The following is a 22707-nucleotide window of genomic DNA, read 5'->3' on the forward strand; positions in this document are numbered from 1 at the left end:
TTATCTGTACTATGTGAATTTTGTTTCCTATGAAGTTTCCAGTGAATCATATCAGATAATGAGCTTGAAGGACAGCTGCCCCAGAAACAACGCATCTGCACAGCTGGAAACCCCAAAATTTCCCTCCCCCCCCCCCCCCCCCCCCCCCCCGCGGAAAGAGCCTCCTTGCCGCGTGGCCATTTATCCAGTAGCTGTTTCTGGGTAGCTGCCATGCAGCTATTACTGAGTTGGTCACAAGAAAAATAAAGACAGAAAGTCCCAGTTCCCAGCCAGCCTCGGGAAGCACACAAGCTCAAGAGCACATGGGAAGGTTTACGTTATGAGCGGCAGGCACACTGGGAAGCAGAGACTCAAGAGAAAGGCACCAAAGTCTGACACCAAGGAGAAAACACTTCGGCTGAGTGTTGAAGGGTGAGTAAGGCTTTGCCAGGCAGTGTGGGTGAGCACGTCAGTTCCAAGAGGACTATGCTAGAGCAGGGACACAAAGAACTGGAAAAAAAAAAAAAAATTATCAGGGTCAGAAGAGAACAAGGTGAGAGCTGACCCTACATACTTGGGCATCAGGAGAACACACAGCTAGGTAACTAAATAGAGGCAGAGAGAGGGGTTTTTTTTAGGGGGGGGGAGTGAATATCTGAGCATTTCTGAGGTGCCAGGCACAGCAAAATGAACTCCACCAGAATTACTTTATTTTGATCCTTTTAATATCCCTTGAGGGGGCACTATTATCCCGAATTTGATGGAGGAGGAGGAGGAGGAGGAGGAGGAGGAGGAGGAGGAGGAGGAGGAGGAGGAGGAGGAGGAGGAGGAGAGATTCCAAGAGGGTAAGTTAGACTAGAACTACGTCACGACCTCACAGAGGTGCAGTGGCCTTGGAACCAGCATTCTTTGTCTGGAACCCACAGGTTTTTCCACAACTCAACGTATGAAGGCGCTTGCAGAATAAGTGATCTTCAGGCAGTAAGAAGCCATCGTTAGATACAACACGACACGTGGCAATGGCATCATCATACGTAAGCAGTAAATGATAGCTCTAGTACTCTAGAAGGTGGCGTCTTGATTTTGCCTGCCTGGGCGAGCCAGGTAAGGAAGGAAGGGGAGGAGCTCAGGACAAAGACAGCGTCCGAGTCACAGAAGAAAATGAGTTTCTTGGGAAAGCGAAAAGGGCGTGGCTTGAGCAGTAGCAGCAGAGACACACCCAGTGTGTGTGGGGGGGGGATAAAGTAAACCAAGAAATGAGATACACGCGCATTGGCTGCACGCAAGAGCTGAAGGCTGAAGAGTCAAATCATTAGGAAGATGACATTCTCCCACTCCTTAATCATAAAGACAGCAATTAATATGAGACTCCGGGTCTCTCTCTGGTTGGCTATGCACCATGACCTTTGAACTATAGCATCTTCTCTGGTGCTAGCTTGGGAAGCGGAAAAGACATTCTCCTTCTCTGCCTTGAGGACAAATTACACTTAAGAAGCACGTTCTCTGCTCTGCATTTCTATCACCAAGGAGCCTAACTAAAAAGTCTAGAAAATTTCCTCAGTGGCTCCAACTTGTGCACGACCAAACATATTGAGGGAGAAGGCAGTGGTTGGTGCCATTGTTCAGAGACTGGTGTGTAGTTTAGATTTGCCCGTGGGGCCAGTTTTGACTTGGATGCAGTTGGCTTGTAACTGCCAGCTCTAGCCAGGCCCAGGCCAGGTTATCTATGATTTTGCTCATGGTGGGACTGTCCTGAAACAGGCACAGCCCCATACCAAAGGTTCAAACCCCCACAAAAAAAAAAAAAAAAAAAAAAAAAAAGAGGGACAGGCAATGGAGACATGGTAGTTACAGTGAGATAGACCAAACTTTAAACTGCCAAGCAATCACACTCAGAGTTCTGTGCAGGTTCAGGTTTAAAATGTTAGTGCTTATCTAATAGGTAGGCAATGAGTAGAAAGAAAGAGGCATATTGGTTTTAAATGCAACAAAAGAATGAGGAAGGAAAATATCCTAAGAACCAAGGAGAGTAGCGCCATAAGAGGCAGGCGGAGGTGATGTTCTCACCCAGTTCTACTGTGCTGCTGGAATTGTCCTCTCTTTGCAAACGTATTTGATGACATGGCTTATGTGTTTCAGAGAGCTCATAACAAACGTTGGAGAAGCTAAACTCTCTCTCTTTAAAGCCTTGTCCCAGAATTTGGACTCTGGTCTGTATCCATTCTAGGAACAGAATTTTAGGAACCCAGCTTATGCAGAGATAGAGGTAATACTCAAGAGTTGGGACCTACTTTCTAATTAAAAGTGTAGAATGTCACTTTAATTTGTTAAATTTCCTTAGAAGAGGGTCACGAAGACTGGGGCTCCTCTAAGTCAACTTTTAAGGCATAGACAAACTTTCCAATTCTACCTGGATCTTAACTGGGCCCCAGGTCCTGTAAAATCCCTGAGTCTGCCTGGAATCAGGAGCTTCACACCCTAAGATGGATTCAAATACTCATATGAGGATGATGAATAGTTGATTTTATTTTTTTTTGTGCTATTATATCACTAAAGCAAGAAAATAGAGGATGGGACTTGAATTCTTCTAGATTTTATTCTAGATTTTATTTAGATTTTATTTTCTCTCTAGAATAACAGTTCTCAACCTGTGACCCCTTCAGAAGTAGACTGACCCTTTCACATGGGTCATCTAAGACCAGCTAAAAACATAAATATTTACATTACAAATCATAACTGAGGAAAAAAATATAGTTACAAACTGGCAACAAAAGTAATTTTGTGGTTAAGGGTCACCACAACATAAAGAACTGTATTAAAAAGTCCCACCATTAGGAAGTTTGAGGACCACTGGTCTAGAACATCTGTAGATTGAAAGACGAGTCAGATACATCTTCCTAGTGTTGGGATTAGGATGTTGAAGCATTATGGCCAAAATATCATTTAACTTCATGAAAAGTGAGGCATATGTAATGCGCTGTCGGTGCGATGAAAATAGACCAGGGGTAGGTGGCTGGGCTTTGGAACCAAGAGATCTTAGAAATCATCATAAAAGTCTAATCCATTTCAGAACCTTCCCTTTGAAATCTTCCCTGTTCACCCATGGCTCTGAAATGATCTCCAAGGAGGCAACAGAAGCAGGCAGGAAGTGTGTTCATCCAATAACTGCTTCCATTTCCCAATGCAAGACAACGTTGAACTAATCACTCAGCTAATAAGTGGATAAAAGACGGAATCTCACCAGAAATGAATGTGTCCCCTGTATTCTAGATCCTTTCCTTCAAGTCAAGGGCCACGACTCAGGCTGACATCCCAGGCTTGCTCTACCTCTCGACCCTTTGAGCCCGAATTCTACACTAGAATCCCATATAGGTGGGGCTCAACATCAATGTGTTTCAAAAATCATTCAGGAGACTCTAATACGTAGGCAGGGCTAAAAACTAATGAGATAAATGACCTCTAAAGATACCTTCTAACCCTTTAAAAATATACTGCAATCTTACCAAGAGCTAGAGGAAATGAATTGGAAGCCCTTGGGCCATCTTTCCCAGCAGCCCCGAGACTCAGATGCCTCGTGTGCAATCAGCCTTCTAATGGGGAAAAAATACATGCTCTTCATGTGTTGGTCCCAAAGCTTGCCTCTTAAGTCTCCCCCACTGGGCCACAGTCACACAATCAATGGTGGGACTGTTCTTTACTAGTAACTTGAGAGGGAAATAATCAGGACCAATCCGGCTACACCATAGCCTAATCACAGTGACTGATATTTCTGGGGCCATGTTAATCAAGCCTTTGTGTAGACAGACCCTTAAGGCCAAGCTGATTCCAGAATGATTCTGCCTCCACGGCTGGAATCTTTTATAAACGGAAATTCTCCATTCAGCCTTCTCTCCTTGCCTAAGTGCAAAATCTCTCCTAATGGTAGCATCTGTTGCCTGCGCCAAACAGAGTTGATTACAGATGCTCTGAAAGGAATTTAAGTCCTTTCTCGTGCTCACCGGGGACTGTGACAGGAAGCAATGGCTCTTATGATTAAGGGACAAATCTTTGGCCAAACAGTGAGTGCAATAATAAAGTAAAAGATGCATCATTGTATAAAATATTAATATTTGTTGAATTTTTATCTCTTTCTTTGATACTAAATACAGCCAATATCCATACATGGGATGTCTCTTACAGCTACAGAGCAGGTGTGCAGGTAACTGGTTACCAAGCAACGTGTTGGCTGGGGATTAGAGCACATACTTGCATGAGTCTAACTCTGAATAATACAAACCTTGTTAAGTGATACATTTTTCATTATCCCAGTATCACACCAAGCTTTCCCCCCTCCCTTCAATCTTGGGAGCACATTCCTATTAAGAAGCTTGAAGAGATCTTGCCACCAGATATTTCTCTTTTTTATTAAAAACAATGAAAAGAGCAGATTCATTATATCTTATCCATCAAAGTTGTTATCTACCCAAACATCTGTTCGGCTCTTGTTGTCGAGTTTAGAAAGAATAATTATCCAACAGACCTTATACGAAATGGATTCCAACATTCGAGTGAACTTCACTAATGACTCTTCTTTATAACTCCTCAAGGAAAAAGTTACCTGTGCCCGTAATCCTGTTTATTCTTTCAAAATGAAAAGGTCTTCGGTGGTTATTTCAGAAGGGTTTTTTTTTTTTTTTAAAGTAGCTCTCAAAGCTTTCTGATCCTTAATAAGTATGATCAAAATAAATTTCAAATGCTTGGAGCCCCTCAGCCCCAAAGTATAGAAAACGCCTCATTGGTTTGTTTTTATTTTTTAAATTTAAATATTGCCCAGCATTAAGGACTCCAGTCACAACTATGAAACGCGTGTTCAGGGAAAGTCCTCTGATACTTAGGATGACCTCTTCTTCTACAATTATAATTAAATCTGTATATTTACAATTATGCAATTTACAATTAAATTAGAATTATAATTAACTATGTATATAGGAGAAATAGAGGGAGGGAGGGAAAGATGGAAGAAAGAAAGAACGGAGGAGAGGAGGGGAGTTTACTTACAAACTCTATACAAGAAAGAAGATCTGTGTATATCTCCTTTCTTTGTACCCTACAAAAGGGCTTGGTTTTTAACTAATTAATCAATGTATTTATTTACTTTATGTCCCAATTGATCAATCACAGCTTCCGCTCCTCCAGTCCTCTCCTGTCCTCTCCTTGCAGCCCAGTCCCTTGCTTTCCCAACTTCCCATTCTTCAGCTCCCCACCCACCTTTCTCCTTAAAAAAGGGAAGGCCTCCCATGGATATCTATCTATCTCCCTTGGCATATTAAGTTATAATAGGACTAGGAGCATCTTCTCCTATTGACGGTAGACAAGGCAGCCCAGCTAGGGGAATGGGATCCAAAGGTAGACAACAGAGTCAGAGACACCTCCTGCTCCTGCTGTTGGGAGTCCCACATGAAAATGGAGATGCACACCTGTTACATATGTGCAGAGGGCCAAGGTCCAGCCCATGTACTCTTTCTGTTTGGTTCAGTCTCTGTGAGCCCTTATGGGCCCAGGTTAGTTGGTTCTTTAGGTTTTTGTGTGGTATGGGGCTTGGTCTTTTTTTTTAAAAAAAAAAAAAAAAAAAAAGAAAAAACAAAACAAAGAAAAAAAAAAAAAAAAACTGCCTTGCAATTAAGCGATTTCCCCTCTTCCTCAGAGAACAGAGCAGTAGGCAGTTGTTTCTGACCTGGTGGCCTATTGAAGCTCAAACAGGCAATTTTATAAAAACTCCAGCGGCTATGTGTAACAATGTATGTTATTCACGATTTAGCAACTCAGAGTTCATCTCTAGGACCCTTGGCTGCAACAGTATATTGTAGAACTGTTAAGTTGTCAATCATACACTTCTGAGGGATAGAGCTATGAAAATTATTCCTTCTAACAGCTTCTCTTCTCAAGAAAGAAACAGTGGTCTCCATTCTAGGACTAAGAAGGAAGTCCATCAAAATGTCCTGAAGGGAAATGCACATTCCTCTTATTTAAATACAGCTGGCAAATTTGATATAATACTTCTACCTAAAATAAGTATCTGGACTCTGCCTCTCCAAAATTAAAATGGCAGCATTTGTTTTTCAAAGTACAGCCATAAAATATGGCAGGTTCTATATTTTTCTATTGTAATTCTAGTCCTACCCCATACCTCTACCCGAGTCTACCTAGCTCTAAGTAAAAACGAGGCTACACTGTCTTTATGTAAAAAGGCATTCTGGAAGTTGGTAAGTTGGCTAAATTGTTGTAAGAAAAGGAAATTCTAAGCTACTTGGCGTGTCTACTTTTTATTTTGTTCAAAGTCTATTTCTCTCAAAAGATGAAGATATTCTTGTCAACCACTCTTTCCTGCCTCGGGCATCTCAAGTACCAGATCTAGGTGCAGAGTCTTCTTACAGCTTTAAGCTACTTTATATCAAAATGATAATTTTCTCAACAGCATCATCTGCACCAAAATCCCACTTGAAAGACACTCAGCACAAGGAATCAAAACACAGAAGTTTCATAGTCTCAAAGTATAGATGTGTTCTGTGCCGGCAAGTTCCCACTGCAGGTATGTTCCTGCTCCTCATGAAAATATATCATTATAATTATTTAATAAGTATTCAGTAACAATATAACATAATCCAGGTAGAAGTTTTAGCCTGAATTTTCCCACAAACCATGGACTCTCTATCTAAGAGTGGCTTCCGTTTTGGTTGCGTTATTTTTTTGGCAAAGATCTTATTCTCATTTTTTTTCTTCATAAAGTTGTCTCCATTCTCAGAATCAGAAAATAAGTGGAGAAAAGAATATCTATAAACCTGTTTATTTTTGCAATCTTTCCTACAGGAAACAAGTTTTGGCTACATATCTGAGCTAAATCATTAAACTTACAAAGTAGCAAAATACTGCCTAGCCTGCTTTCTTTCTTCTAATGGGCTCTATTCAGACATAGATGTGGACATAGATTAAGATGGATTAAGATGCAGATACAGCTTTAGATAAAGATGCATTGTGGTTTTGCTTAACTGTAAAAAGCATCTGAACTGAGATTTTTTTAAGAAAAAAAAGTCAAACTTTACAACAACTTCAAAAAACAAAACAAAAATACAATATGTAGTCACAATGAGTCAACAAGTTGTTTTAGACCATTGTCTATAAGCTCATTTTTTCTGGTTTACTGATGCCCCTTCAGCTTCTGAGGCCTAGGCCATGGCAGTTTGCTTGCTTCATTCGGCAACAACAATGCAGAATTTTGTCTTCAATTCTGAATTTTTACAAAGCCACAGAGCCTTCTTCTGTACAGACTGTGAGCCACACTTTTACCTCCCCAAACTAAACCTAGTCTCAACATCACTCTAAGTAGACACCTTAATAATTACCTTTTCATTTTACTGAATTTCTTTATGCTTCCTGAATCTTTTCAGAAATAGGGCAGCCCAAGGATTATTATTGAGAGAACATTCATTAGAATGTCTACCAGGCCCACGTTCCAAATGTCAGCCTCATGATTCATTACATTCTGACAATTCACCTATGTACTTCAACATGTTAACAAAGTCTTAACAAAATAGACCTCCTGCTAGAGATAGGAATACCCCTTACCTGTCTACCCAAGCAGGCCAGCAAGACTTAGGTACCAGCTTCCTTCCTAACTACTGAGAAAGGAGCATTGGCCAACTCAGACCAAGGGTATCCCATCCTGAATTGTATCTTTACACTGCCACATCACCTTAACATCCCATTAAAAAACAAACAAACAAACAAACAAACACCTCTTTCACTCTTAGAATGTCCTTTCTGTTATCAACTTGGAGTTCAGCTTTGTCTGTGTGTACTGACGAATATGTACAACATCCACAATGTTTGTCAAGTGTATTCTTGAACCTGGTACATTTTCTCCTCTCCTCTCCTCCTCCTCTCCTCCTCTCCTCCTCTCCTCCTCTCCTCCTCTCCTCCTCTCCTCCTCTCCTCCTCTCCTCCTCCTCTCCTCCTCCTCTCCTCCTCCTCTCCTCCTCTCCTCTCCTCCTCCTCTCCTCCTCTCCTCCTCTCCTCCTTTCCTCCTCTCCTCCTCTCCTCCTCTCCTCCTCCTCTCCTCCTCTCCTCCTCTCCTCCTCTCCTCCTCCTCTCCTCTCCTCCTCCTCTCCTCTCCTCCTCTCCCCCTCTCCCCCTCTCCTCCTCTCCTCCTCTCCTCCTCCTCTCCTCCTCCTCTCCTCTCCTCCTCTCCTCCTCTCCTCCTCTCCTCTCCTCCTCTCCTCCTCTCCTCCTCTCCTCCTCTCCTCCTCTCCTCCTCTCCTCCTCTCCTCCTCCTCTCCTCCTCCTCTCCTCTCCTCCTCTCCTCCTCTTCCCCCTCCTCCTCTCCTCCTCCTCTCCTCCTCTCCTCCTCTCCTCTCCTCCTCTCCTCCTCTCCTCCTCTCCTCCTCTCCTCCTCTCCTCCTCTCCTCTTCTCCTCCTCCTCTCCTCTCCTCCTCTCCTCCTCCTCTCCTCCTCTCCTCCTCTTCCCCCTCCTCCTCTCCTCCTCCTCTCCTCTCCTCCTCTCCTCCTCCTCTCCTCCTCTCCTCCTCCTCTCCTCTCCTCCTCTCCTCCTCTTCCCCCTCCTCCTCTCCTCCTTCTTTCCTCCTCTCCCCCTCTCCTCCTCCTCTCCTTTCCTCCTCTCCTCCTCCTCTCCTTTCCTCCTCTCCTCCTCGTTTCCTCCTCTCCCCCTCTCCCCCTCTCCTCCCCCTCTCTCCCCCTCTCCCCCTCTCTCCCCCTCTCCCCCTCTCCCCCTCTCTCCCCCTCTCCCTCTCTCCCTCTCTCCCCCTCTCCCCCTCTCTCCCCCTCTCCCCCTCTCCTCTCCTCTCCTCCTCTCCTCCTCTTCCCCCTCCTCCTCTCCTCCTCCTCTCCCCCTCTCCCCCTCTCCCCCTCTCCCCCTCTCCCCCTCTCCCCCTCTCCCCCTCTCCTCCCCCTCTCCCCTCCCCTCTCTCCTCTCTCCTCTTCTCTCCATCTTACTTTCTATTGTATATGAGACACAAAACTCAAAGCTGCCTAGTGGCACATTTACAGGAGGGAATGTTCTTGGGAAATTCTGGGATTTAATGTAAGGTTCAATTTCCAAGCCCCTGCTCTACTCTACAGAATCCTGGAGGCTGGCGAACTATAGATTTCCCCCATGAGCTGAGGAAATTGAATTTGGCATTGAGTAGCGACATCCAACTCTTACCTCTGAAAATAGTTTTGGCAGCTCCTCAAGTAACTGATTTGTATTTTGTTGCCTAACATTTATCTCTGTTTGATAACATTTCCAATATTTAAGCACACTGAAGATTGTGCTGATCTGCTGACATTTAAATTAGTTTTTGCATGCCTTTTCTTGTGACAATTTTAGGTCATTGAATTTCAGAACAGAGTCATTGATGAGAGCTTTCTCCATGTGCAAAATGAGTGTCATATCACACACAGCAAAAGGCCAAGGATGAAAGTTCTGAAGTTATATATGTCTCAGAGAGGAATACAGCTGACTCCTGAATTGGCATCACTTAGGGAGTTTGTTAAAATGCAGAATTTTGAACCCCATCCCAGAAAAACTAATCTTGGATATGGGACTACATCTTCTACTTTGATTTCATCTGTTTTTCCTGTGTGGATGTGTGCTGTGTGTGGCATTCATAGGTGTGTGTGCATGTGTGAGGGAGGGTACAAGTGTAGAAGTCAGGGGTCATTGTCAAGTGTCTTCCCCTAACATTCCACACCATAATGTTTGACAGAGTCTCTCACTGAACCTGAAGCTTGCCTTTTAAGCTAGATTGGCTCTTTTATTTTATTTTATTTTATTTTATTTTATTTTATTTTATTTTATTTTTTAACCTAGTGTGACAGGGTAAGATCATGCAGAGGTTCCTCCATCTTGTATTCTTGCTGAGGTTATTTCAGGTTTAACTAGAATTTGATCTCCTTGATGCAGAAACCCATGGGAAATTACCAAACTCTCTTCGAGAAACTCAAAGTCAAGATGGCCCAGCTAACTTAGCTTATGTTAAACTGTTTGCTCCCTAAGCCCCATTGAAACCACAGGGTAAGATGCCAGGACATGGTTTCTGCCTTGAAAGACCCCAAGCTATGAACACTCAGGGATACACTTAGGACCCAAATACATGAGTGTAGTAGTTCCAACTTGCTATAATAAAAATCTCCAATTGGCTATAACCTAGCCAATTGTGTTTAAGTGTTCCTCTCTGGTGGGCTCTTGAGACACTAGTGGTGGGATTGTAGATTCCCATCAGTACACCTGACTTTGATGTGAGTTCTGGAGATCTGAACTCAAGTCTTTATGCTTGCACTTTTATCCACTGAGCCATCTTCCCGGCCCATTCTCTACATTTTAAAGTCCTCTGGAAGAGGTTGTATTGTAAGGACTAAAACTATGGACTATGGACGTGTTCTTGCCCTAAGAATTCCAAAGTTACTGAAGTCATAGATTTGGAAGTAGATACAATGAAATTCACTAGACTTTCTCTAGACCAATACACTAAATTCTCTATGGAGGAAAGTAGCTCTGAGTGACATGCTGTTGATGTAGTGGATAGCTGTCAGATATGCCACCAGGATTTTTGTACCAGAGCAGCAGTGAGCAACATACATAAGCTAGCATGATCTCTGGTCTGAGACAGCCGACCCACATTCTCTGGTCTAAGGCAGCTGGCCCACTGTTCTCATTTGCCCCCTGTTGTGGTTTTATCCCTCTTCTCTCAGATGAGTTGTCTGTGCTGTCTTTTTGTGTTCCACACACAAAGCTTTATATACCAGTAGAAGAGAATTTTGGTTTTATGTAAAAGGCCTGAAATGCCTCAGACCCAGATGTTACGCGCACCTCTTCTGTGTCCCCTTCGCCCGCGAATAAGGACACGGAGGCAGTAATCGGGTATCACTACAGACGAGGCTTTACTTCTTGTAACAGCAAAAGCGGAAAAGACGGAAGAAACCGGAAGAGGCTCTCTTAAATACACCCTAGAGTGACGTATTCACTTCTGAATGGCTGCTCGCTCACCACCCAATATTACGCCTCGGGATAGGCCAGTGACCTGGTGCTCTTTCTGCCTGGCAGCTGCGCAGAATGAATGTTTACTGCTGGGGAAACATGCGGCCAGCGCCATCTTGGAAATGCAAATGTGTAGCCACTGAAACAGCGGCTCACTACACCCAGACAGGTTCTAGCCTGAACCTGCCTAAAACCACCAAAACCATGAGCCAAAAACAAAAAACAAAAAACAAAAAACAAAAAACAAACAAAAAAAAAAAAACCCTCTTCCCCCCCTCTGAATTCCTTTGCTCAGACATTCGTCACCATGACAAATGTCTGACTAACAGGTTCACTTTTGGAATAATGATCTTCCTTTGGTCCCCCCCTCACACAGTTGACATCATCTCAGGATTATCTAGAACACCTTCACTCATGCCCACCATTCCCATGTGAGTAAAGTGAGATGTTCTTAATTTTTAATAAGAACATTATTCAATAAGTACATTAGAATTACTTAAGTAATTTTCTATATATGTGTGTACACACAGAGAGAGAGCACCTCTACTTCTCTTGTGGCTACAGCTTACATGTTACATTTTTTTTCCTATGTTACATTTAATCTTCCTGTGTCTTGGGTTCTAATGTGTGTTTTAAAGACAGCATAGAGTTGAGTCTTAGTATGTAAATTAGCTAGTCATGCTTATTTTTAATTTTTATTCCATTCATATGTAATGGTAATTATTGTGACTGGATGTGTTCATTTTCCCATTTAGTGTGTTGGTTATAGTTGCTCTTTGATTTAATATTTTAAGCTTTTGATATAACCAATTACTATAGTTAAATATTCTTGTTTTCAGTATCCCTCATCAATTCTTATACCTAGTTCCTCACTTAATTGTTCTGTGTTAAATACTTTTATTATATAATGTCAACTCCTCTGTTAGATTTTTCTGGTATATTTTTGCTTATTTTATCTGTAGTTGTGCTGAGATTTATAATATATATCTCTGATTTACTAGAATCTTCTTTGAATTAATACTGGCTTAATTTAAGTTACATGTCAGCTTGGCTTTAAAATAATTCTTTTCTCTCTCTTACTTTACTACTATCAAATAGATAAGTAGGTAGAGGATAGATAGATAGATAGATAGATAGATAGATAGATAGATGAACTTGTAGATTAGATAGATGATAGATAAATAGGTAGGTAGGTAGGTAGATAAATACATAGATGATAGATGATTAGATAAATAGATAAATGATATATAGAATATAGGTAGATGGATAAATAGATAAATAATACAAATAATACAGGAAGATAGATTATAAACGTGCATCATGTTCTTTTAGCTTTTATAGAAATAAAATTAAATCATAAGATCTCAGGACTTTGAATAAAATAAACAAGGTGTAGAGGTTAGAGACTGTTTCCTGAGCCTTTAATGCAAATAACATCCACTAATAGGATGAAGATGGAAGCTGAGAACAAGATATCATACACCTTACCAAGGGAAAACAGAGTGATGTCATAAAGGTTTTAGAGTTTAACATGAACCTGGAATTAAGAGGGAGGGGAAATACTATGATAAATCAATGTGGTATCTTGGGAGACTAACACAGCAAAAGCATAAATTTCATTTTTGTGAAAATCAGATAAGGGATGGGGAACAGGAGATGCTGGGGTGAACTCAGCTCCCCACACTCATGAACAGTCCAGAATCTAAGGCAATGAAGTCTTCACCATTATCTCTGTGTGACTTCCAAGGCCACTCTGGAAATCATAATCTGATCAGCAAATTAGAGGAGACTGCATGCCTCCTCAACTCAGATTCCACTATCAACAGGACCACAGGACCCCTCTTAGAGTGTAGGATGGAGGAAGAGAACTTATTCAGTATAGTCTGTAGCTAACTAGCTGCTTTTCAACCCGAGGTGTTTCCTGTAAGATGAGCTCAGACCACATGAACAGTGCTCTGTTCCTGTCACCATTTTAAACAATCAGTAGACTTCCAGTGAACAGGGATTAGAGAAACCAATGCAAATGTATATGCTACTGATTGATTTTTGTCTGTGTTTGATTTTGACTGCCCTTGTAGAAATGACCTCATTCTTCCTAGCCCATGTAATTTTTGTAAGAATGAAATCAAGGACAGACATGGGAACTAGGTTTGCTTAATCAACACAATTCATCCCTAAGAACTTGGCTTGATTCAGAGGTGGGCAAGGACCTGAGGACCAGACAATCTGGATCCAGCTATGCACGATGCCAGAGATAAAAGTTCACTTTTTCTTAAATAAATTTGAGTTGGATTTTTCTTTAACTTACAGCTGAGACCTTTTATTAATGTAGGTGGAAAATAAGAACTAGTTTCAGAGAGCCGCCAAATATTGTGGAATTAGTGAACACAGGAGAGACTAATAAGTGAGAAAGCTGAAGCCTGGATCTGAGAACACTTTAAAATTCAGGCTAAGAACTTGGGATTTCATGAAAGCCTGTAAGACTAAAGCACAGTGAGGGGACATAGCTCGCCTAAGGTCACAAGGCAGTTGATAATGAAATCAGGATTCAACACTGGGCTTGTGACCCCATAGATACACTGTCTAATATGGCAGCTAGTAGCTGGCCACATGTGGCCATTTAAGCTTAATTTAAATTAAATCAAATTAAATAAAACTCAGTTCCTCAATAAAATAGACAAACTCGATTTTTCGGTGGTTTTATATATAGCTACTAGCTACAGTACTGAATACCAAAGATAGTAACAATTTCTGTTACCGAAGAACATTCCAATGGACAGTCCTTTCTCAGAACTTCTTGTCCATCCTTCCTTCCTTCCTTCCTTCCTTCATTCATTCATTCATTCCTTCATTCCTTCCTTTCTTACTCCCTCCCTTCCTCCTCTCTCTTTCTCTTTCTTTCTGGAAGCAAAAGGAATTTATATGCTATCTAGGTGACTTACTAAACTAGAGTTAGACTGGAATCTCTACTTTTAAATCTAATCTAAAAATCTGCCTATTTGCAGGAAAAAAAAAAAAACTACCCCTTCAATCTCCCACTTGTATATGTGTAGAAACCATATGTATGAGTTTTCAAAAAACTTCTAGCGATTGTGTGTGAGAGATGGGGCCGGGGAGGGGGGAGAGACACTTGATGGACATTGCAGAAGAAAACAAGCAAAAAAAAAAAAATGTAAGAGATTTAGAAATGCCTCACTTTCTGGCAATTACAGAATGACTTCATGGCTCCAAAGCATGAAAGATTCAATGACAGCAAAGCGTTTCTTCTCACACTTTCCTTGGGAAGTATAACCTATACTTTGCTCTGTGCCTGCTGTCTTCAACTCTGTCTAAAGGTGGATCATTTTCTCCCAAAATTTTCTCCTAGGGAATTTCCAAACTGCTCTCACTCTCATTTAGTCTCATGAGGCAATGAGAGTGCACTAGTTTGATATCTGTTATTGTAATAGACACCGTGAAAATAAACACCAAAAGCAATTTGCAGGGAAAAGGGTTTGTATTAACTTCCATCTTCAAGGAAAGCCAGGGCAGGAGCTCAAGCCAGGAGCCTAGAGGAAGGAATTGAAGCAGAAATACAGAGAAAGACCACTTACTGGCTCCCTCCTTCACTCACATTTCAGCTACCTTTCTTATAAATATCCCAGGCCCAGCTGCCTAAGGATGGCACCGCCCACAGTGAACTGGATCCTCCTGTATTAATTAGCTATCAAGTCAATGCCCACAGACACTGTCACAGATCAGCCTGATGGGGGCAATTCTTCCCAGAATGTATGTCTTCCAAGGTATATTGAGTTGACAATGAATATTCGTCATTATAGAGTTCACTTATGCAAATGGAATAGTGCATAAAATAAAGACACACACACAACACAACATACAATGTAGCTCACTGGTTGACCATTTGCTTAGCTTATTCAATGCCCTAAATTCAATCCCTAGCACCATAAAATATCAATACTCAAAATACAGACATGCTGAAAGAAGAGCAGCTCCTTCTTCCATGCAATCTAGCCACTTGGACTTCGATTTCTAGAACCATCATGTACTCTCTGACCTCTGGACTTTACTCAGCTCAACAACAATCCCTCCATTTTTTTTCCTCTGGCCCACGTGACATACTTTGACCGCAAACCTTTAGCCCTATAGGTATTGTTCACATTCAAATTGACATCAAAGACCTGAGACATCATAATTATGCTTTTTCTGCCTCCACTGCTAGAAGAATGAGCAAGATTCCCATAGTGTTTGCCTGTATTACCAAGGATTATTTTTGTACAATAATTCAAAGTTTTTGTTCAGCTCCAAGTCTTAACAAGGTCACATTCTGAGATAATTGGCTGTAAGGTTATACAGACATGTTCAGCTTTATACCCTGATCCCTGCCCCGTAACCTGGGTAATCAAGGCAGATACATGTTATCCTGCCCCAGGTAAACACTTGCCCCTGGTAGGGTCCAAGACTTTTTTTTATGCTCTCTTCTCCAATGCAGCTTTTAAGAGATTGGAAATCACGGTTGCCTCATTTCTGTTAATGATTGCATAGTTGGTTTAATTACTGTCTTAGTCACAGACTCTGGTGGAAGGTGTGTTTCTGGCAAAGAGAACTCAGTAAGAATGCTATTGTGCTTGCAATCGTCTCCCGCTTCGTCCTCTCTGTAAACAGCTCTGGGGCCCAGAAAGGCCTTCTGACCCATCAACCAGCTACTCCAGAAACCCTGTCCTGCACCAGCTAATGATCCTCCTCTCCAGAGTCCCAACCCAGCAGGCAGTTCCACACAAATAAGACGTTCTTGTCACAAAGCAAATGACGAGCGGCTGACCCTAAGAAAAGGGTCCTTTGTCTAAACAGAATCATGTGGTGACCAGCAACTCTAGCCAGCAGACAGAAAAGCCCACATGCTGGTGCCTGCTGCCCCTTGAAAAGCCAGAGATCCCATTGTCTGAAGAATGTAGACTATTCAACCTCTCCTGTGCCATGTGCACATCCTCAGCTAAGTCCCCATTCTTCTGCATGGCAGCCACCTCCTTAGCAGCCATTCTGGTCCTCACATGGTACAGTTCCTCTCTCTTTGTATTCAAAACTTAATCTGTCCTCCTTCTATCCAGGTCCTGACTGACAGGTTCACTTACTGAGCCAGGATCTTGATGGCTGTTCATCACTCTCGCCGTCTCTATTTCTAAATGTCTGTCTTTTTTTTTTTTTTTTTTGAAAGAGGGCTCTGATATCATTACAAAAAAAAGTAATGTAGAAATTTCAGATGACCTAGAATGATATGTTTGACAGAGAAGGAAGAAGAATGTCAGTCTGCTCATGTCTCAAATGATAGCCAGGATGCTTCTCAAATGTGTAAAGGATGTCCAGACAATGGAACATTGACATTTTTTTTTCCTCATATACATCAAGGCCAAATCCATCTGTTCCCCAGGGTTGAGATTCTATGAGGCACAGGACAAAGTATGAAGTAATCAAGCCCTGAGTGGTACCTATGGACATGTTACATATGCCTTGTGAAGTTCAATTAAATGCCTGCTAGACTGCCTTAGAAATTGTCACACAGCACACATGAACCCACAAAAAGATAGTCCACAAATATATGTTGATTAACTGACTAAGGGAATCCTTATGAACAATATGGAGCATGGTAAACAAACCACAGAAAAGGAAACTCAAAGGACCAGAGAGATAGCTCAGTCCGTAAAGCACTTGCTGCACAAACATGAGGAGCACAGTTCAATCCCTAGCATCCACTCAAGAAGCCAGATGCAGTGGTACATGCCTATAACCTCAGTGATGGGGGTAAGGAGGTAGGGATAAAAGGATCACTGAGGTTTGGTGGCCTGGAAGTCTAACCAAATCAACAAGCTCCAGGTTCAGTGAGAGAGACTGTCTCAAAAACTAAGCAATGGAAGAAGACTCATGAAGTTCACTTCTGCCTCTACTTACACACAAACACACACACACACACACACACACACACACACACACGTGTGTATATACAAGCACATGCACACACTTCAAGACCTTTCACGACAGGCTGAGCAGCAGTCCAAATGCTCAGAGGCTAGATTTTATAGACTCATAGGTAGAACTCAGGAAGGTTAAATTTCCTGAAATGCAAGATCTTTTCCAAGAATTGTGATGATGGATGATGATGAGATGATGACGATGATGGTGATGATGATGATACAGAAACCAAGAAGACCTGAAGATGCTATGAAGAAAAGTTTAGATTTGCTACCATGGACAGCAGGGAATAACCAAGAATCCTTGAAACAAGTCAAAACGCGTGGCTTATTAGAAAGGCTGGTCTAGCAAGGTGAAATAGTTGCGTATAAAATAAGCCAAGTGTGTAGTTAGGTAGGCATGAATGTGAGTGTGCCAAAAGGCTGAAAAGGAAGCAAGAATCAGAGGAACAAAGCACCAAGAGATAAAACTTACTGTTGCCTGGGCTAGTGTCAAGGGCTCGGTAAGCATCAAGGAGACAAAGAGACAGCCGAGCATTCTGCCCAGATGGCACACAGACATTAGACTCAGGCTACAGTCACCCCAGCCCCAAGATCTGTAGGTGAGCTTCTAACTTAGATGCTTAAATTTACAGGGACACTGTGTTAGGATTAAGTGGAAAAGGTGCCTTTGTCAGGTCCAGGCCAAGATGTATGCATATGAGGTCATACCACGCAACAAATCTAGTGCAATGGGTTTATTTGGGGTGGGCAGAGTAATGGGCTATCTTGGAGTGGGGACAAGAGAGAGAGATGGAAACAGAGAGACTGGGAGACAGAGAGGGTGCCATGATGTTGAAAGGGACCTTTTAAAAAGTTCACGTGTATCATATTAAAATATGTAACTTATAGTGAATGCAGCACACCTGGCCACAGTGGGCAATGGCATATACTGCTGGCCCTGACTTGCTGAAAGGCAGGCTGTCAGAGCACCTGATGTATAACACACTGACCACATTTTTTTTCTAGTCTCTCCATAGGAATTTATCTGTTTGGTGATACTTTGATCTCCTCTACTGACAGACCTATAACATCCATTTTTCAAGATACCTAGGGATGTTAGAACTAAGTCCGTGGCTGACTCTCTATAATCAGGTAATGAAATATCATTAAATCCAAAAGAAATGTCAACAGCCGATGTTATTGGGATGCACACAGCCTCTTTTGATTCCTCCATTATCAATTCACTACTCCTCCCACCTTTTCTCTATTCCTTCACAATTACCTCCACTCCTGACAGAGATGCGCTGCCTGCTGGTCTGACCATCTGGCCCACTGTTTTTGAGAGGCAGAGACTATCAATTCTGAAATGCTGGGAGTTGGGGGGTGGGGGGTGGTGGCTGTTTTACTTTCGAAAATTAGCATAAAGAACTGTGCAACAAAGCTGAGAAGTTTGGGAAACACTGTGTGGTAGGTGTTAGGGAAGAATGCTATTTTGGTATTGAAGCTTGGAAAAAATCTAAAGATACTGATTTTTCTGCCATACAAGCATACATGTTTGACTGTTTGTTGCTTTTCTTGTTGGTGCAACTAAACAGCTGACAAGAAAGACACTTGAGGGGGGAGGTGTTTACTTGGTTTATGGTTTGAAGGTACAGCCTGTTGCTGTAGGGAAGACATAGCAATAATGATATGAGGTAACCGGTCTCACCATGCCTGAGGTCCTGACCACAGAGAGAGATGAACATAGGTGCTCAGTCACCCTCATCCTTTCAGGGATGGAATCCCAAGTCACAGTAGAATGCCACCCACATTCGGGGCGGGTGTTTTAGTTACTATTCTATTGCTGTGATAAAACACCATGACCAAGGTAACTTATTAAAAGAGTGTACTGAATCCTGCGATTCTTGTCCCAGAGGATTAGAGTCGGTGATGTTGGAGCAAAGGGATGATGCAGGAACAACTGAGAGCTTGTATCTCCAGCCATAAGCAGGATGTATAGAGAGCACACTGGAAATGACACAAATCTCTTGAAACTTCAAAGCCTGCTCCCCACCCCAATGACATACTTCTGGCAAGCCTACATCTCCTAATCCTCCCTAAACAGTCACCAAATGGGGACCAGGTATTCAAATGCCAGAGGCTTATGACAAGCATCTCATTCAAACCACCACGGTGGGTCTTTTCTCCTCGGGCAAACCTCTACAAAGGTGTCCTCCCATGGGTGTGTCTCCTAAAGAATTTCAGTTTCAATTAATTAACCATCACAGGTTGTGTACCCGAGTTGTTCCATCTATCATTGGACAGTACCCAAGTGAGACAAACCCGCAAAAAGAAATATTCCTGAGCCTCAACACGGTGTTGAACTAACAAAAAATAAAATAATACCTGGGAAGTAACTCTCTAGCACACCATTTCATAAGTGGTTATAAAGTCAACACAAGAAAGACAGTTGCTATTAAAGCAACCAGGTTTAATCAATAATAGTAAATATATACATGACAAAGGATAAGATACAAGTAACTTTGTTAAAGTTAATTAGTGCATCATTTCTTACCACGCTGGCTTTGGAAACAAACAAACAAACAAACAAAAAACAATGGGTACAAACAACTCCAGAGGGCTGGAACTGGGTTTCAGTACGTGTGCAAATTCTGACTGATCAACACTAACTACCTAGATCTTAGTGTTGGATTCCTGGATTTACTGGGAACCCAAGGATATAAGCTATAGGAAATACTTAGCATAGGGAAGAAGGCCATGCTGGTGGGAAATGTGTAGTTAGCTTGACACCCACTTTTACAATCACACTAAGGGTTTTTTTGTTTTGTTTTATATTATTTAATTTGAATTTAAGTGTATCCAGTTGGTTATAATTCTTGCCATATTTTAATTACTTTTATTTATTTTCAAGGATTTGTTTTTTACTTCTTGTCTGAGTGTTTTCCTTACATATATCTAAGTGCCCTGTGTATATGTCTGATGTTGTAAAGGTCAGAAGAGAGCACTGGATCCCCTGTAAATGGAATTGCAGAGGGTTGTCTGCTGTCATGTGGGTACTGGGAACCGAACCCATGTCCTCTGCAAAAGCAGCAAGTACTCTTAGCTGCTGAGCCATCTCTCCAGTCCCAAAAATTTCTTTTCAATTATACACTTCTCTTCCTTTTCTTAGACAATTCCACATGTGTGTATAAGGTGAATTTTTAACCTTCTCTCCATCCTTTCTCCTACATAACCCTTCTTTAGAGTAATCCCTTCCCATGATGCATTTCTTACCACATTTATGATTAGATGCATGAGTAGTCAGTCATTTACATGAGAAACTTATCAGTGGTTACATCCTCCTTGCCCAGCACCCATTAAGTACTACAGAACCTCAGCCTAGGATGGAGCCTCCTGAGGTTCACACCAGCAAGAATGGTTTCTAAGGAATGGTTTCTAAGGAATGGTTTCTCAATGCCACTGAATCTGACTTTTCCTAGGTGTCACACATTATAAAAGGAACCCATGTATTGGATGAGAAAAAGAGTGAAAAATATTAAAGTCTCTAAGACTACTATAAAATAACTCACTAGCCTTGGGCAAGACAATTGTCATCACTAGGCAACCTAGGTCATTGCCTTCTGAGCTCCACCCATACACTGTGATATGTACACACCTACAGTCACACATAATAAATATACATTATATACACATGATATACAAACACACACAAAAAGAGATGCAAGAGTTATTGGTGTGTTGATGATTGATACAACGAGAATGCATTAGAGCAGCCAGGCAAGGAAGTACAAAATGAGAAAGATGGCTTGCTTTGGATTGAAAGGGCACCTGAATTTAATAGGTAGGCAGTGGAGGGTCACCTGGAGAAAACCAAGAAGGGGTGATTTGAGAGGTGTCATGACAACCACAAGAGGAAGTACCAAGGATGTCAAGATGAAGATCCTGAAGATAGTGGTAAGCAGCAGAAATCCTCAGAGGAGTAAACTAAGGAAGAGCTATGCAAGTCCATGCACTGATTAAAAGGCCTGAAGACATGCTATTAGTGAGATTTAGTGCCCCAAAGTAGAGTGGATAAGTATTAAAGTGAAGAAAATAACTATTTGACTCTAATTGGAGAAACTCAAGTGTTGTGTGACTAGAGACCAGACAAAGAAAAGCTACTAGGAAGCATGACAGATTCTAAGACCATGGTCTCTTTTATCGCCTGCAACTGGATAAACGTGGTCTATTTTTTATTTGCTGGCACAAGTCTATCAAAGGCTGGTTTCAGTGGGCTCGCTGCTCTGAGAACTGACAGATGACTCTAAGAAGAAAATAACTGAGCATCCCAGGAGGTGGAGAGGAGACAGCTAAGCCCAGCCCCCCTGTCTGGAGGGTTACATCAGCCAGGTTTTACAACAGACATTTGGCCTCTTTGTTGATCCATTTCTTTAGCTGTGGAATGGGGAAATAATTCCCTTTTAATTGGATCCTGAAGTGATAAGGGCTTTTCAGACTGCTCAGGACTCTACAGTGCTTCCAGACAATAACCTAGCTCAGAAATTTCCCAGCTACATCTTCCTACTCCCTAGAAAGGTACTTTTCTCTTCTCATAAAACCTGCAACCCAAGCGCTGAAGATGTAAATGTGTGTGTGTGTGTGTGTGTGTGTGTGTGTGTGTGTGTGTGTGTGATCGTATTGGGCTTTGGACCCTGAACTATCTCCTATCTTCAATATGCCAAAGCAAAGTAGAAAACAGTAAAATAAAATATAAAAAAGCCCAGGGAATTCCCCTGTCCATACCATGGTGGCTCCTATCCATTCATTTGTTCAACCGAAGGACTTTCTAAAGCTAAATTCCTACCTGCCTAGGCCACAGCCTCCAGTTTTATTGGATATGTGCACGCTCATTTGCATTCTGTTTCTTTCCTCTTAAATTTCAGCTTCTACCAACTCAGTATCCCCCAGGAGCTGTCGGTAGCAGCCATACATCGTAGTTTGGAAATAAACCCCAACTGTCTGATGGAAATTTCCACTCGCAACTCCAGCCATCTCTCCCATGCATCACATCTACAGTCAGATTCATCAAGCACTGGCTGCTGCCCAGGGGCTCCTGTTTCTACCAGTTGATGTCATTCCCCACACCCCAGTCACCCTGGCTCAGGTCCTCAGCATCACCCCTGTGCCCTCTCTCTCCTTGATCTTTTGTCTCTGTTACTCAAGTCTAAAATTTTTCCACTTGAAATGCCTGTCTCAGTGTCATCTAGCTTCCCGATTTTACATACTTCTCATGTGTCTGCCACCAAGATTGGTGAATCTCCTCTCCCTTTACAACCCTGATAGCCCTCCCAGGTCAGTGACATTCCTCCTTTTTTTTCATATGAGAAGACCATAGTTGGCTATGTAGACTGCAATGGATTGAGGATCAATAGCCCCCAAGTTCACAGTTTGAAGCCCTACCCCTCCATGCTGTGTGTGACTCTATGTGGAGCTGGGCCTGTGATGAAGTGACAACAGTTAAATTAGGTTTTCAGTTCAGAGACTTTACCCAATAGAGCTGGTCGGTCTACTTGTACAAGGAAAAAAGCAAAGTCATGGTGATGGCACAGGCCTGTCACCTGAGTACTTGGGAGACTGAAGTGGAAAGATTACAAGGTCAAAGGTCAGCCTGGGTTACATAGAAAGACCCTGTCTCAGAATTTTTTTCCTAAAAGGGGAAAAAAGACACGGAGTGAAAAAGATGGAAGAACTTCAGGGAGTCAGGTTCAGTGAGACAGCTCTTCTTCATCGATC

The 22707-nt window shown here is 42.1% G+C and overlaps 1 long non-coding RNA gene across 1 annotated transcript in view; it reads left to right on the plus strand.

Annotated features, from left to right (window-relative positions):
- Window positions 1-283: 283 nt before the first annotated feature.
- LOC143435689 (uncharacterized) overlaps window positions 284-22707 on the plus strand; it is a 28189-nt gene continuing 5765 nt past the window's right edge. Inside the window, exons 1-3 of the long non-coding RNA XR_013106158.1 lie at window positions 284-411; window positions 906-1013; window positions 17962-18087. This is a non-coding gene — a long non-coding RNA (uncharacterized LOC143435689). The remainder of the gene's footprint in view (window positions 412-905; window positions 1014-17961; window positions 18088-22707) is intronic.

This window comes from Arvicanthis niloticus, chromosome 22, assembly GCF_011762505.2.
Source record: "Arvicanthis niloticus isolate mArvNil1 chromosome 22, mArvNil1.pat.X, whole genome shotgun sequence".
NCBI lineage: Eukaryota > Metazoa > Chordata > Mammalia > Rodentia > Muridae > Arvicanthis > Arvicanthis niloticus.